Source organism: Triticum urartu, chromosome 7A (genome assembly GCF_056163025.1).
Source record: "Triticum urartu cultivar PI428250 chromosome 7A, HENAU_Tu73, whole genome shotgun sequence".
NCBI lineage: Eukaryota > Viridiplantae > Streptophyta > Magnoliopsida > Poales > Poaceae > Triticum > Triticum urartu.
In genome coordinates, this window is record NC_141879.1 from 295,441,846 (window position 1) to 295,459,355 (window position 17,510).

A 17,510-nucleotide genomic window follows, 5' to 3' on the forward strand; every position below is an offset into this window, starting at 1 on the left:
TTCAATTTCTTCATCCATCTACTCTGACGAAGCAGCAGAGGGATTCTCTTCATCGGATTCACTTGGAATCACATATTCTTCATCAAAAGGAACAAGGTCCTTTGATGGCATGGTTGAGATAGGAACAACATTAATTGGGTTTGCAAACGAGCTTGTCAGTGGCTTCATTTTCTTCTGAGCTGAAGAATCTGATGTAGTTGATGCCTTCCTTTTCTTCACTGCTGCACGCTCTGCAGCCTTAGTCTTCTTCACATATGATGCAGATGGAAGGATCGGAGTTGGAGTAGGCGCAGGAGGAGTAGAGGAATTTGGATGAGTTTCTTCAGGCACAACTGATGCAGTTGCCCTAACGTCTTCACTTTCTTCAGGCGGACCACTAGTGGATGCCCTGGCAATTTCATCAGCGGTTGGAATGCAGTCATCAGCCCTGGAACTCACATTTTCTTCAGCAGCCTGATTGTCATCAGTGGTGCTGGCATTTTCTTCAGTCGGCTGAGCAGATGCTTCAGCCAGAGGAATTTCCGGTTGTGTTGGGACTGCAACATTTGAAGTGAAGTTGTCAGCGAGTCTCAAAAAACGAACCTTGGCTCCCAGCCAATCAGCATGGTATGTGTCAAATTCATCATTGAGTTTCTTGATCTCAGATTGAATTGTGACAAGTTCTTCAGTTTTCATAGAGAGAATGTTCTTCTTCAGGAAGCGCTCCTTTTTGTATTGCGCCTTCTTGATCTGCCTGGCCTTCTCATACTTCCATTTCTCTTCTTGTATGAAGTGAGTCAACATATGACTTTGCCCAGGAGTCAGCTTGAAATCAGGCATAGGAGTATTTGGGTCCTTGGGCCATAGGTCAATGTACTCAAGGATCAACTTTGGATCCAAAAGCAGAGGCACACTTGTGCCCTTGGCTCTAGCGGCCCTGACTTGCCTGTCTCTGATGATTTCGGCAAGTTCCTCATCATCAGCTTCGTCTTCATCCGACGGCACTTGGAAGGCAACTTGCTTCTTCTGAGGACTTGGTCGAGAGCCTCGTCCAGCAGTTGCCTTGGTCTTCAACAGAGTGGGACCAGTTGAAGAATGCAGTAGTGCTGAGGAACTAGCAGATGCTCCTGGGGCAATAGAAATGCCCTTCATCCTTTGGCACGTGGCGAGATGCGCAGGTGCTGAGGATTTTGTCGGAGCAGCTGAGGACTTTGGCGGAGGAGCTGAGGACTGAGGAGCAACATGAGGAGTCGACCGTGAGGGCTTTGAAGAGTCTGGCTGAGAGGGCATTGCTGAGGAACTTGGCCATGAGGGCATTGATGGAGAAGCACTTGGCTTGTGAGTAGGCTTCTTTGGCATGGCCTTCTTTGGCTTGCTTGCAGAGGCCTCGGCAGTGGCAGCAGCAACATCAGAGTCTTCATTGAATTTCCTCACTGCTTCTCTTGCTTGTCTGGCCAACTTGGCCTGGCACTTGGCCCATTCATCAGGATAATCCTCACCGCGCTTGAGGCTGGTGGGATCTGCTTCTTGGCCAGGTGCCAATGGAGGTCTTGGGCATGGAGGATTTAGAGCGAATTTCTTCATGTATTTTGGAGTAACATATATGTACTCCCTCCACTCTCTTGCCATCTCCTCTCTATTCTTTGGATGCGCACTTTGCGCTCATTCTTGGTTTCCATGCCATAAGTGGCCTCATCAAGAGTGCAATAGTCCTTATATATGTCATCAGGGATCTCAAAAGCAGTATTGACCTCAGGCCTCTTTCCTCCTTTTTGTGGCTTCTTACCGTCTGCCATTTTCTTCAGTTGAGGAATTTGAACAATGGAATTCTCTGAAGATGTATGCAACTTTTCTTCGAGGAACGCTGCAAATGAGTTAAGTTGATGAGAACCTAGTGATTGAGCAGCTGACATGAGTACCTGTGAATAGAGTATAGTTGCGAGGAATTTGGAGAGGTCATATGTTGTAACACCCTCGATGCGACTATATCTCCCACGTGTCGAGGCACGACTTAGAGGCATAATCGCATTGAAGGCATATGTCGCAAGTCAGGCAATCTTCACAACATCCCACGTAATATAAATCATAAAGGGGAGATAACATAGTTGGCTTACACTCGCCACGTCAATCAAGTACATAAATAACATTACATCATCCAAACACTCATGGCCCGACTACGGTGCCAAAATAAAAGATAACCCAACATGCGACACGGTCCCGATCACCCCCAACTGGGCACCACTACTGATCATCAGGAAAGGAAACATAGTAGCGTTGAGAGTCCTCGTCAAACTTCCACTTGAGCTCAAGCGCGACTCCTGGAGCGGAATCATCAGGCCCTCCATCTGGTGTAACAGTAATCTGTGAGCCACAGGGACTCAGCAATCTCGCACCCTCGCGATCAAGACTATTTAAGCTTATAGGTAAGGCAAGGTAAATATGTGGAGCTGCAGCAAGCGACTAGCATATATGGTGGCTAACTTATTCGCAAAAGAGAGCAAGAAGAGGAGGCAAAGCGCGAGCGTGAACTAGAGAACAACCTGCGCAAACATTACTCCAACACTGTGTCCACTTCCCGGACTCCGTCGAGAAGAGGCCATCACGGTAACACACTCAGTTGATTCATTTTAAATAAGTTAAGGTTCAAGTTATCTACAACCGGACATTAACAAATTCCCATCTGCCCATAACCGCGGGCACGGCTTTTGAAAGTTCAAATCCCTGCAGGGGAGTCCCAACTTAGCCCATGACAAGCTCTCACGGTCAACGGAGGAATAGACCTCCTCCCAAGACGTTCTGATCAGACTCGGTATCTCGGTTCTTCAAGACACTTCGACAGGTTAAAACAAGACCACCAACACCGCCCGAATGTGCCGACAAATCCCGATAGGAGCTGCACATATCTCTTTCTCAGGGCACACTCAGATTGTCTTAGGTACGGGTAGGCCAGCCCAAAGTTGCCCCTGGTGGCCACCGGCAGCTGACAGGTGGACCAACACTCAGAGGAGCACTGGCCCGGGGGGGTTTAAAATAAGATGACCCTCGGGCTCCGGAAACCCAAGGGAAAAGAGGCTAGGTGGCAAATGGTAAAACCAAGGTTGGGCATTGCTGGAAAAGCTTTAATCAAGGCGAACTATCAAGGGGTTCCCATTATAACCCAACTGCGTAAGGAACGCAAAATCCGGGAACATAACACCGATATGACGGAAACTAGGGCGGCAAGAGTGGAACAAAACACTAGGCGAGAGGCTGAGCCTTCCACCCTTTACCAAGTATATAGATGCATTAAGATAACAAGGCAATATAATGATATCCCAACAAGTAAATAAATGTTCCAACAAGGAACGGCCTCCAATCTTCACCTGCAACTAGCAACGCTATAAGAGGGGCTGAGCAAAGCGGTAACATAGCCAATCAACGGTTTGCTAGGACAAGGTGGGTTAGAGGTTTGACATGGCAATTTGGGAGGCTTGAAAGCAAGTGGTAGGCATCGTAGCATTGGCATAGCAAAAGAGCGAGCAATCTAGCATAGCAAAGATAGTAATGATTTCGAGGGTATGATCATCTTGCCTGCACAGTTGTCAGAGTTGACTGGATCCTCGAAAGAAAACTCAACGGGCTCCTCGTTAGCGAACTCGTCTCCCGGCTCTACTCAAACAAGAAAACAAGCAACAAGGACACAATCAACCATGTGCAAGAATCAAACAAGATGATGCAAAGATGATATGCTATGCGGGATGCGATGCGGGATGCATATGCAAGATGTGACAGGAAAAGCAAGAACCTGGCCTGAACTTGGAAATCCAAGTGTGCCACTGGAAAGAAGAGATGAAATCGCTTGAAAATGATATAAAGAACACCGGAATTGGAGTTACGGTTTGGAAATGGCAAGCGATTCAAATATGGCACCGGTCTGCGATTTACAGCAAGTAGTCAACTAAATGCAAACAGATGAACATGCTACAGCACCCAAACAAGACAACAAAATACATGGCAGGGATGAATTCAAGATGCTTAACAAAAGTCTAGCACTGAGCTACGGCCAATTCATCCATTAACAGGTTCAAACAAGCATGGCAAAAATGCATATCGCAAACAGATTTCAGACTTAGTGAAATTAACACTTGTCTGGAATTTCAGATCAGGTAGCACTCTTTGGAGCAACAAAACTACATGCTACAGGACCTGAACATGGCAAAGTAAAGCATGGCATGGAGCTACTCAAAGACAATTGCAAGCATGTGAACATAGCAAAAACATAATCAGTTTTCAGACTTAGTGAAAACTGGCACGTGCTGAAACATAACTCAAGTAGGCATATTTACGAGCTCGATGCACTCACTATGGTGCAAGTCATGACAAACTAAGCATACATCCATCAATAATGCACAAAATGCAAGCTAGACATGGCAAGAACAAAAGCATAGCATGCACGGATCAACTACAACATCATCGGCAAAATTGCAAACAAGTTGACAATCTGCCCAGATTCACAAAGTAGCAAAAGTAGAGCTTGATTGACTTAAGCTAGGGTGCTCCATAATTGCAAACAAAGACATGGATGGATAGAGCACTACAATATTAACAAAACATCCTTACTGATCATCCTCAAAAGAGGCACGGATCACTAGGAAATAACAAGAACATATGGCAACATGAGATAAACAGATCAAGGACTTAGTGGAAATGCTAAGTCCCTGAAAACAGAATTACGAAGTGCACCACTTGGCAAGCTTGTGCTAGTCACCACACACATCACAAAAATACATGGGTTGCACCTCTGGAAAGATGACAAAACCCTTAACAAAACATATGTAGAGCATCAGGGCATATCATGCACACAATAATCATGACAAAAATGACAAAAAGCTAAATGGAGAAGCAGATCTGACAATTAACTCAAGTAGCCCTCTTCTAACAGAATTTCGGGCATCAATATGAACTCAAATGAAAATCATGCAATGGAATGTAATGATGTACTCTCTGAGATGAACATTTTGATATGCTATATGCCAAAAACGGAACTACGGATGCAAAGTTATGAGGCTATGAACAGGGGCACTTGGATCTGGGATTTCGGGGACAGACGAATTTTTACCTCCGGATCTAGGGTTTGACCCGGGCACGCAAAACGAGGCGGCGGCGCGTGCACTGTTCACCCGATGCGGCGGCCGGAGTTGGAGAAGCCGGAGCTCGCCAGAGGAGGGAGAGGACGGCGAGGCGGCGGAGGAGGGCGGCGGAGGCGAGGCGGCGGAGCCGCGGCGGCGGAGCACGGTGGCGGTGAGAGCAGCTCGGGCGGCGGGGCGGCGATGACCGGTGCTGGCGGCGCGGTCCGGCCGGGCGGCGGAGGCGGCATAGCGCGGCGCCGACTCGGGAGGAGAAGGGCGGCGGGCGGCGGAGCGCGGCTTCGGGCCGCGGGGGCCGGAGGCGGGCCTGGCGGGCCGGCGGGGAAGTGGGCGCGGGCGAGTAGGACGGCGACACGTGGCGGCGGCGGGGGCAGGTCGGACGTGGCCGGCGCCGTCCGGACGTGTCCGGCGGCGGCGGATCTGGGATTTAGGGTTTGGGACGAGGCGAGACCCGGGATTTTCGGGGAGAGGCCTTTAAATAGAGGTAGAGGGAGCTAGGAGAGTCCAAATGAGGTGCGGTTTTCGGCCACGCGATTGTGATCGAATGATCTAGATGATGGAGAAGGCTTAGGTGGGTTTTGGGCCAAATTGGAGGGGTGTTGGGCTGCAACACACACGAGGCCTTTTCGGTCCCTCGGTTAACCGTTGGAGTATCAAACAAAGTCCAAATGATACGAAACTTGACAGGCGGTCTACGGTAGTAAACCAAGGCTGCTTGGCAAGTCTTGGTCCAATCCGGAAATGTTTAATCCCCACACACGAAAGAAAGTTAGAAATGACCACCGGAGGAGAACGAAGCGCCGGAATGCAAAACGGACAACGGGGAAAATGCTCGAATGCATGAGGTGAACACGTATGCAAATGCAATGCACATGATGACATGATATGAGATGCATGACAACGATAAAAACACACGGAGACAAAGACTCGAACCCGAGAAATAAAATTAACTTAACGCCGGAAACGGCAAGAGTTGGAGTACAAATTGGGAAAGTTACATCCGGCGTGTTACAACACTACACCACTACGAAAGGATCTCGTCTCGAGATCTAGGACTGAAAGAACGCCGGGTACTCAGAACAGAGGTGATCCTCGCGTTCCCAGGTAGCTTCACGGTCGGAATGGTGTGACCACTTGACTTTGAGAAATTTGATTGACTTATTGCGAGTCTTGCGTTCAGTCTCTTCAAGAATAGCAACTGGGTGCTCACGATAGGAGAGATCTTCTTGGAGCTCAATGTCCTCGAAGTTGATGGTGCGGTCAGGAGTCTTGAAGCACTTTCGAAGCTGAGAGACATGGAACACGTCATGAACATTTGCAAAGTTTAAAGGAAGCTCGAGTTGATAAGAGGTCACCTCTCTTGCTGACAATCTTAAAAGGTCCCATGTATCTGGGGGCAAGCTTCCCTTTGATACCGAAGCGATGAGTACCTTTCATAGGAGAGACGCGGAGGTAAACATGATCTCCGATCTCGAATGCCAAATCACGGTGCTTACTATCATAGTAGCTCTTCTGGCGGGATTGGGCTGCTTTGAGGTTATCATGAATGACTTTGCACATCTCCTCTGCCTCTGTGATTAAGTCATTACCCAAAAGCTGACGTTCACCGGTTTCAGACCAGTTGAGAGGGGTACGGCACTTCCTGCCATACAGAATTTCAAATGGGGCCTTGCCCGAACTTGCTTGAAAATTGTTGTTGTAGGAGAATTCAGCATAAGGAAGACAATCCTCCCACTTCATGCTGAAGGAGATCACACAAGCCCTGAGCATATCTTCAAGAATCTGGTCGACACGCTCGACTTGACCGCTAGTTTGAGGATGGAAAGCTGTGCTGAAGCGGATGTTAGTTCCCATGGCCTTCTGGAAAGAATCCCAAAACTTTGAGGTAAAGATGCTGCCACGGTCTGAAGAGATCACCTGAGGAATACCGTGTAGTGAGACAATACGAGAGGTATAGAGTTCCGCCAATTGAGCTGCAGTGATCGACTCTTTGATAGGCAGAAAGTGAGCCACTTTAGTGAGTTTGTCGATGACAACGAATATAGCATCATTGCCACGCTTGGACTATGGAAATCCAGTCACGAAGTCCATTTCAATGTGGTCAAACTTCCATTCTGGAATGGCAAGAGGTTGGAGGAGACCAGCTGGCCTTTGGTGTTCTTCCTTCACTCTTCTGCAGACATCACACTCATTCATGAATTGAGCAATCTCGCGCTTCATTCGAGTCCACCAATAAGCTTGCTTGAGGTCCTGATACATCTTCGTGCTCCCAGGGTGAATGGAGAGGAGAGAATTGTGAGCCTCGTTCATGATCACTTTACGGAGGTCACCTTTGGGTACAACAATACGATCCTTGAAGAAGAGAGTATCCTTGTCATCAAGGCGGTAGCACTTGTACTTGGGTTGACTCTTGGCAATCCCAATCTTCACCTTTTTCACCATAGCATCAAGAAGCTGGACTTGGCGAATCTGGTCTTCCAAGGTAGGAGAGACTTGAAGGTTGGCGAGGAAACCTTGAGGAACAACTTGCAGATTAAGTTTGCGGAAAGCTTCACAAAGCTCGGGTTGATAAGGCTTGAGAATCAGACTGTTGCAGTAAGCTTTTCTGCTCAATGCGTCAGCGATCACATTGGCCTTGCCTGGAGTATACTCGATACTCGGATTATACTCTTGAATCATTTCGACCCATCGAGTTTGCCTCAGGTTGAGATTAGGCTGAGTGAAGATGTACTTGAGACTCTTGTGATCAGTGAAAATGTCCACTTTTCTTCCCAATAGAAGATGTCTCCAAGTCAAAAGAGCATGCACAACTGCCGCCAACTCGAGATCATGAGTGGGGTAGTTCTTCTCATTGGGCTTCAACTGGCGAGAGGTATAAGCAACAACTTTCTTCTCTTGCATCAATACTACGCCAAGACCTTGGAGAGAGGCATCACAAAAGACCTCGTACGGCTTGGATTCATCAGGCGGAGTCAGAACTGGAGCAGTGATCAATTTCTATTTCAAAGTGTTGAAAGCAATGTCACACTCCGGAGACCAAACGTACTTGACGTGCTTCTGGAGAAGATTAGAAAGAGGCTTCACGATCTTAGAAAAGTTTTCAACGAATCTTCGGCAATAGCTTGCGAGACCGAGGAAGCTACGGAGTTGCTTCACGTTCTGAGGAGGTTCCCAATTCACAATTGCAGACACCTTCTCGGGATTCACCGCAATGCCCTTGGCAGAGATGATATGACCAAGATAAAGAACCTCATCGAGCCAAAATTCGCACTTGGAGAACTTGGCGTAGAACTGAAGTTCCCTCAGCTTATCGAGTACCAAACGCAAATGCTTGGCATGATCTTCCTTGTTCTTCGAGAAAACCAGAATGTCGTCGAGATAGACCAAAACGAAGTCATTGGTGTAGGCGTTGAAGATGAAGTTCATCATGCGAGAGAAAGTCGGAGGAGCGTTAACGAGGCCAAAAGACATGACAGTGTATTCATATGAACCATAGCTTGTCCTGAAAGCCGTCTTGGGAATATCTTGCTCACGGATTCGAATCTGATGATAACCCATACGGAGATCAAGCTTGGAGAATACTTGGGCACCTTTGAGTTGTTCGAACAGCTCGTTGATGTTGGGAAGTGGGTATTTGTTCTTGATGGTCTTCTTGTTCAATGGACGGTAATCAACACAAAGTCGGTCCGTTCCATCCTTCTTCTTCACAAAAAGAACACCACAACCCCACGAAGAAGAACTAGGCCGGACGAGACCCATTTTCTCTTGAATATCGAGTTGCTTCTTCAGCTCCTTGAACTCTTCAGGTCCGAGCTTGTAAGGACGCTTGCACACAGGTTCCGTGCCGGGCTCAAGATCAATAACGAATTCAACTGGCCGGTGCGGAGGCATTCCTGGAAGCTCTTCTGGAAAGACGTCTTGATATTCGCAAACGACTGGAATTTGCGAGATGGCATCGAGTTCACCCTTCTCATTGAGAGAAAATAGACGGATAGTATCATCACGAGCGGCAAAGACAATTACATCCTCAGATGAATGAGTCAATTGAATCTACCTGGCTGCACAATCAAGCTGAGCCTTGTGCTTAGAAAGCCAATCCATTCCGAGAATAAGATCAATATCTGAGTCACCAAGAACCGTTGGAGAAGCCAGAAACTTGTAGTCACCCAAAGTGATAGTAACATCCGGAGCAATGGAGTTAGCATGCATGCGCTTACCGGGAGAGACAACTGCTAATGGACTAGGCAAAATTTGCAAAGCCAAACCATGCCTAGATGAAAACGGTCTCGAGATGAAACAATGCGATGCACCCGTGTCAAAAAGAACTTTAGCTAGAATATCATTAACAGGAAGGTTACCCATGATCACATCTGACGAGTTCTCTACCTGGGCTGCATTCATCAAGTTGACCTTGGCGTTCTTGGGGTTATGCTTGACCATAGCTGTACTTGCCGATCTGACAGGAGGAGGAGGAGGAGGAAGACGCCTCTGGTTGAAACACTTGTTGGCATAGTGACCCTTCTGTTGGCACTTGTTGCACGTGACCTCTGAAAGCGGACGGTGATACGAAGCACTCGATCTTGGAGCTTGAGATGACGTCTTGTTCTGAAAGCCAGGGTTGGGTGGGTGGGAAGAACCACTACCACCTTTGATCTTCTGCTGATACGGCTGACGGAACGGAGGAGGAGGAAGCCAATACTTCTGCTGCTTGGCCACTTGAGTAGAGCAAGAAGGAGTAACATCTCTGACTCGCTTCTTGGAAGCACCACACCTCAATTGAGCAGCCTCTTGCTTCAGTGCCATGTTGTAGAACTCATCGTATCTCAAGGGCTCAAAGAGAACAAGAGCGAGCTGAATTTCTTCTCTGAGACCACCCCTGAACTGGTATATCATGCTCTTCTCATCAGGTACGTCCTGCTTGGCAAAGCGGGCGAGCTTCTGGAACAACTTGTTGTAGTCATAGACAGACAAAGAGCCTTGCTTTAGGTTGCGCAATTCCTCACGCTTGATTTCAACCACGCTCTGAGGGATATGATGAGCTCGGAAATCTTGACGGAATTCATCCCAAGTGATAACACGTCCACCTCTGGAATCCTTGTACTGCTGGAACCATTTTGCAGCTTGATCTTTGAGTTGGAAGGAAGCGAACTTGACGAAATCCTCAGGCCTGACGTTACTGCACTCAAAATGCTTCACAGATCCACTAGCCAATCGTCAGCATCGGTTGCCTCAACACAATTGCTGAAAGTCTTTGGCCCATTAGCAAGGAACTGGTTGAGTGTAGCAAAGTGATTCTGATTGTTGCCTTGGTTCCCTTGGTTGCCTTAATTGCGCTCTTGGAGAATTTGCATGATCAACTATGTGTTTGCATTGGTTGCGGCCATCACAGCTTGCCATGCCTCCAGAGGAGGTGGAGGTGGTGGCGGATCAGGATTCGGAGTCGTGCGCGTTGGAGGAGCCATCCTGAAGAGGTTGACATCCATTAGCACATTGATAGACAAATATTGAAGCTGAAACCAACGGAATGAAATTTGCAACATATAGTCTTCACATCCGAACCAAATGAACGAATGTATTCCTCTTGAAATGGTCACATATCCATAAATTGAGAAGCCACGTGGAATTAAGGTAGAGAAATAAATCAACAAGGTACGGATCAAGAACAAATAATCAGTAAGAAATCCCAATCTCAAACCAATATCCATGGAAGAAGAACTAGAGCTACTAGAATTCCCACCTATGAAACCCCCGAACCTTTCCGGTTATGCAATCAGGTGTTGGGGATACAGGGGAAGCATAATATCTCACCCAAACTAGCAAATCCTACATCCAGCTGTATCCATCCTTCAACACATAACCAAGAAAAACTTCGGAAACCATCTACCTCAACCTTCGAAAAGCATCCGTTATACAAGTTATGGCGATACTCCCGAACTCCCACCCCAGTACTGGGTGGCGTCGAGGTTATCTCACCAACGAACTGCATAAAAGAGATTTTCGATGTCGGCGTACTAAACTCAGGTATTTCACAACTGCAACGATAAAATTATGATGACAACACCTCAGAGCTAAACTCCCTGGGACACTTCCACTAAACCCCTGACAGGAGGCACCAAGACAATGTTCTCATCATAAAACCATCGGAACGACTCCAAGATACCCGCGTGATCCTAAAATTTTTTTTAGTGAAATTTGAGAAGAGAAGAGTCAAAACTCTATGTCAGGATGCCTTACCAGAGCGATGAGGAGACTCGGAAGTAAAAAGAATTCCTAAACTCTCCGATATATAATTCCTAAATGACTCAAAACATTTTTCTAGACACAACTCGGCCGCTAAAAACGATCAAGCAATGGGGCTCCTAAGGTCGGGGAAGGCTCTGATTACCAACTTGTAACACCCTCGATGCGACTATATCTCCCACGTGTCGAGGCACGACTTAGAGGCATAATCGCATTGAAGGCATATGTCGCAAGTCAGGCAATCTTCACAACATCCCATGTAATATAAATCATAAAGGGGAGATAACATAGTTGGCTTACACTCACCGCGTCAATCAAGTACATAAATAACATTACATCATCCAAACACTCATGGCCCAACTACGGCGCCAAAATAAAAGATAACCCAACATGCGACACGGTCCCGATCACCCCCAACTAGGCACCACTACTGATCATCAGGAAAGGAAACATAGTAACGTTGAGAGTCCTCGTCGAACTCCCACTTGAGCTCAAGCGCGACTCCTGGAGCGGAATCATCAGGCCCTGCATCTGGTGTAATAGTAATCTGTGAGCCATAGGGACTCAGCAATCTCGCACCCTCGCGATCAAGACTATTTAAGCTTATAGGTAAGGCAAGGTAAATATGTGGAGCTGCAGCAAGCGACTAGCATATATGGTGGCTAACTTATTCGCAAAAGAGAGCGAGAAGAGGAGGCAAAGCGCGAGCGCGAAACTAGAGAACAACCTGCGCAAACATTACTACAACACCGTGTCCACTTCCCGGACTCCGCCGAGAAGAGCCCATCATGGTAACACACTCAGTTGATTCATTTTAAATAAGTTAAGGTTCAAGTTATCTACAACCGGACATTAACAAATTCCCATCTGCCCATAACCGCGGGCACGGCTTTCAAAAGTTCAAATCCCTGCAGGGGAGTCCCAACTTAGCCCATGACAAGCTCTCACAGTCAATGGAGGAATAGACCTCCTCCCAAGACGTTCCGATCAGACTCGGTATCTCGGTTCTTCAAGACACTTTGACAGGTTAAAACAAGACCAGCAACACCGCCCGAATGTGCCGACAAATCCCGATAGGAGCTGCACATATCTCTTTCTCAGGGCACACTCAGATTGTCTTAGGTACGGGTAGGCCAGCCCAAAGTTGCCCCTGGTGGCCACCGGCAGCTGACAGGTGGACCAACACTCAGAGGAGCACTGGCCCAGGGGGGTTTAAAATAAGATGACCCTCGGGCTCCGGAAACCCAAGGGAAAAGAGGCTAGGTGGCAAATGGTAAAACCAAGGTTGGGCATTGCTGGAAAAGCTTTAATCAAGGCGAACTATCAAGGGGTTCCCATTATAACCCAACCGCGTAAGGAACGCAAAATCCGGGAACATAACACCGATATGACGGAAACTAGGGCGGCAAGAGTGGAACAAAACACTAGGCGAGAGGCCGAGCCTTCCACCCTTTACTAAGTATATAGATGAATTAAGATAACAAGGCAATATAATGATATCCCAACAAGTAAATAAATGTTCCAACAAGGAACGACCTCCAATCTTCACCTGCAACTAGCAACGCTATAAGAGGGGTTGAGCAAAGCGGTAACATAGCCAATCAACGGTTTGCTAGGACAAGGTGGGTTAGAGGTTTGACATGGCAATTTGGGAGGCTTGAAAGCAAGTGGTAGGCATCGTAGCATTGGCATAGCAAAAGAGCGAGCAATCTAGCATAGCAAAGATAGTAATGATTTCGAGGGTATGATCATCTTGCCTGCACAGTTGTCAGAGTTGACTGGATCCTCGAAAGCAAACTCAACGGGCTCCTCGTTAGCGAACTCGTCTCCCGGCTCTACCCAAACAAGACAAACAAGCAACAAGGACACAATCAACCACGTGCAAGAATCAAACAAGATGATACAAAGATGATATGCTATGCGGGATGCGATGCGGGATGCATATGCAAGATGTGACAGGAAAAGAAAGAACCTGGCCTCAACTTGGAAATCCAAGTGTGCCACTGGAAATAAGAGATGAAATCGCTTGAAAACGATATAAAGAACGCCGGAATCGGAGTTACGGTTTGGAAATGGCAAGCGATTCAAATATGGCACCGGTCTGCGATTTACAGCAAGTAGTCAACTAAATGCAAAGAGATGAACATGCTACAGCACCCAAACAAGACAACAAAATACATGGCAGGGATGCATTCAAGATGCTTAACAAAAGTCTAGCACTGAGCTACAGCCAATTCATCCATTAACAGGTTCAAACAAGCATGGCAAAAATGCATATCGCAAACAGATTTCAGACTTAGTGAAATTAACACTTGTCTGGAATTTCAGATCAGGCAACACTCTTTGGAGCAACAAAACTACATGCTACAGGACCTGAACATGGCAAAGTAAAGCATGGCATGGAGCTACTCAAAGAGCTTAACAAAAGTCCCTTAGTGACCTTGAGCCAAAAGGGATCAGAAAATACAATTGCAAGCATGTGAACATAGCAAAAACATAATCAGTTTTCAGACTTAGTGAAAACTGGCACATGCTGAAACATAACTCAAGTAGGCATGTTTACGAGCTCGATGCACTCACTACGGTGCAAGTCATGACAAACTAAGCACACATCCATCAATAATACACAAAATGCAAGCTAGACATGGCAAGAACAAAAGCATAGCATGCACGGATCAACTACAACATCATCGGCAAAATTGCAAACAAGTTGACAATCTGCCCAGATTCACAAAGTAGCAAAAGTAGAGCTTGATTGACTCAAGCTAGGGTGCTCCATAATTGCAAACAAAGACATGGATGGATAGAGAACTACAATATTAACAAAACATCCTTACTGATCATCCTCAAAAGAGGCACGGATCACTAGGAAACAACAAGAACATATGGCAACATGAGATAAACAGATCAAGGACTTCGTGGAAATGCTAAGTCCCTGAAAACAGAATTAACAAGTGCACCACTTGGCAAGCTTGTGCTAGTCACCACATACATCACAAAAATACATGGGTTGCACCTCTGGAAAGATGACAAAACCCTTAACAAAACATATGTAGAGCATCAGGGCATATCATGCACACAATAATCATGGCAAAAATGACAAAAAGCTAAATGGAGCAGCAGATCTGACAATTAACTCAAGTAGCCCTCTTCTAACAGCATTTAGGGCATCAAGATGAACTCAAATGAAAATGATGCAATGGAATGAAATGATGTACTCTCTGAGATGAACATTTTGATATGCTATATGCCAAAAACGGATCTACGGATGCAAAGTTACGAGGCTATGAACAGGGGCACTTGGATCTGGGATTTCGGGGACTTAGACGAATTTTTACCTCCGGATCTAGGGTTTGACCCGGGCACGCAAAACGAGGCGGCGGCGCGTGCACTGTTCACCCGAGGCGGCGGCCGGACTTGGAGAAGCCGGAGCTCGCCGGAGGAGGGAGAGGACGGCAAGGCGGCGGCGGCGGGAGCAGCTCGGGCGGCGGGGCGGCGATGAACGGCGCTGGCGGCACGGTCCGTCCGGGCGGCGGGGCGGCGGAGCGCGGCGCCGGCTCGGGAGGAGAAGGGCGGCGGGCGGCGGAGCGCGGCTTCGGGCCGCGGGGGCCGGAGGCGGGCCCGGTGGGCCGGCGGGGAAGTGGGCGCGGGGCGCGGGCGAGTAGGACGGTGACACGTGGCGGCGGCAGGGGCAGGTCGGACGTGTCCGGCGCCGTCCGGACGTGTCCGGCGGCGGCGGATCTGGGATTTAGGGTTAGGGACGAGGGGAGACACGGGATTTTCGGGGAGAGGCCTTTAAATAGAGGTAGAGGGAGCTAGGAGAGTCCAAATGAGGTGCAGTTTTCGACCACGCGATCGTGATCGAACGATCTAGATGATGGAGAAGGCTTAGGTGGGTTTTGGGCCAAATTGGAGGGGTGTTGGGCTGCAACACACACGAGGCCTTTTCGGTCCCTCTGTTAACCGTTGGAGTATCAAACGAAGTCTAAATGATACGAAACTTGACAGGCGGTCTACCGGTATTAAACCAAGGCCGCTTGGCAAGTCTCGGTCCAATCCGGAAATGTTTAATCCCCACACACGAAAGAAAGCTAGAAATGACCACCGGAGGAGAACGAAGCGCCGGAATGCAAAACGGACAACGGGGAAAATGCTCGAATGCATGAGATGAACACGTATGCAAATGCAATGCACATGATGACATGATATGAGATGCATGACAACGATAACAACACACACAGACAAATACTCGAACCCGAGAAATAAAATTAACTTAACGCCGGAAACGGCAAGAGTTGGAGTACAAATTGGGAAAGTTACATCCGGGGTGTTACATATGTGTTCTCAGAGGTTTTTCAAAAAGGACAAGTTTGAGGAATTTGACCAGATGAGTCTTGAAGAATTTCACTAAGCGTTCTTTGTCTTAGGTTCCAGAGATGTATAGATCGAAAATCCACACATTTGAGGAATCTTGAAGAAAAACATAGCTTAGAGAAAGGAATCAAGAATAGATGACATGTGAGGTGTTTTAGTGTGTGAATATATGAAGAAAACACCTTTGAGGATTTTGTAGAAATCATTTGAATCAAAGAGGGCAACAAAAGTAACTTTTAATTACCCTGTAAGAAGAACACGACGAACTAGAAAGTGGAGATGTGAAGTTCGTCAGTGCAGATCTTCCACGCCCTAACTCGGTAGAGCAAGACAGCTACGGCGGCGGCGGAGTGAAGAAATCCGCGGCCGACGCGAGTACGACGGCGACGAGGTCGAGGCAGTGAAGCTCTTCCTCACCGGCGACGATGAGGTAACGGTGGCGCTAGGGTTTGAGAAGCTCGAGCTGGAGTGAGGTCGAGCGGAGTAAAAGAGAAGTGATGAAGGGGAGGGGGTATTTATAGCCACGGTGAAAAACCGTTCGCCCGAAGAATTTGGACGAACGTGCCCCTGACCCTTCTCATTCGCTTGACATGTGTCACCCACGTACAGAGAAGTGGAGATCGTGTGAGATCGTGGCTGAATGGATAAGTGTTGTCGTGGGATGTGGAACGGTTTGAGCGGCGAAGCCGAAAATTTAGATAAGATAGGTTTTAAAGTTCCGTTCACAATTTCTTCAGCTGACAAGGACAGTGAAGATTTTGAACGAGTTTCAAATAGAACGCACATGAAGAATTTGTGAATAGAATGGGTTGAGTTTAGCATAGAGGGGGTAGGGTCCGATCACATTCACTTAGCAGAAAAAGCAACTTGAAGAATTAGCCATAAGTGAATGTTGTAGAGGACATAAACTCATATATATATATAGCCAATGAAGAAAAACGTCAGAAACAGTGAAGACAATGCAAAGTTGAAAAACAAAAGAGGAATTTCAAAGAACCGAGGAAAAACTCAATTGAAGATTTTCAACTTTTGGTGGTGGCGTGACCCACCGTATAAGAATGATGATTTCAGACACCGCGTACAATTGTCGTAGGGTTCTGAGAATCAAATTCTTCGTTAATTTCTTCACACTTAGAGTGTTAGTCTTCATTGATTGAAGAAAAACGTTTCTTCATGTGTTGCACATCTAAGTCATCGATTTTGCATAAGTGTTAGGATGAGTGTCCTTTTCAAAGAACATTCGAAGATTCTAAGATATTTAGCTCACACCGCAACTTGCTAAACCTCTTCTCATCCAAGGTCTTTGTGAAGATATCGGCTAGCTGTTCTTCAGTCTTTACATGCTCAATAGAAATGTCGCCCTTCAACACATGAGCACGAAGAAAATGATGACGAATCTGAATGTGCTTTGTCTTCGAGTGCTGAACTGGGTTGTGAGCAATCTTGATGGCACTCTCATTGTCATAGAAGAGAGGCACATTCTTCATGTTGACACCGTAGTCCTTGAGAGTTTGTTTCATCCACAGCAATTGAGCACAGCAAGAATCAGCAGCAATGTACTCAGCTTCAGCAGTAGACAGTGATACGCAATTCTGTTTCTTCGAGGACCAACAGACCAAGGATCGTCCGAGGAAATGACATGTACCAGATGTTGACTTGCGATCCACATGGTCACCAGCATAGTCAGAGTCAGAATATCCAATGAGATCAAAAGTCGAGCCCTTGGGGTACCATAATCCAAGTGTTGGTGTGTGAGCTAGATATCGAAGAATATGTTTCACAGCCTTATGG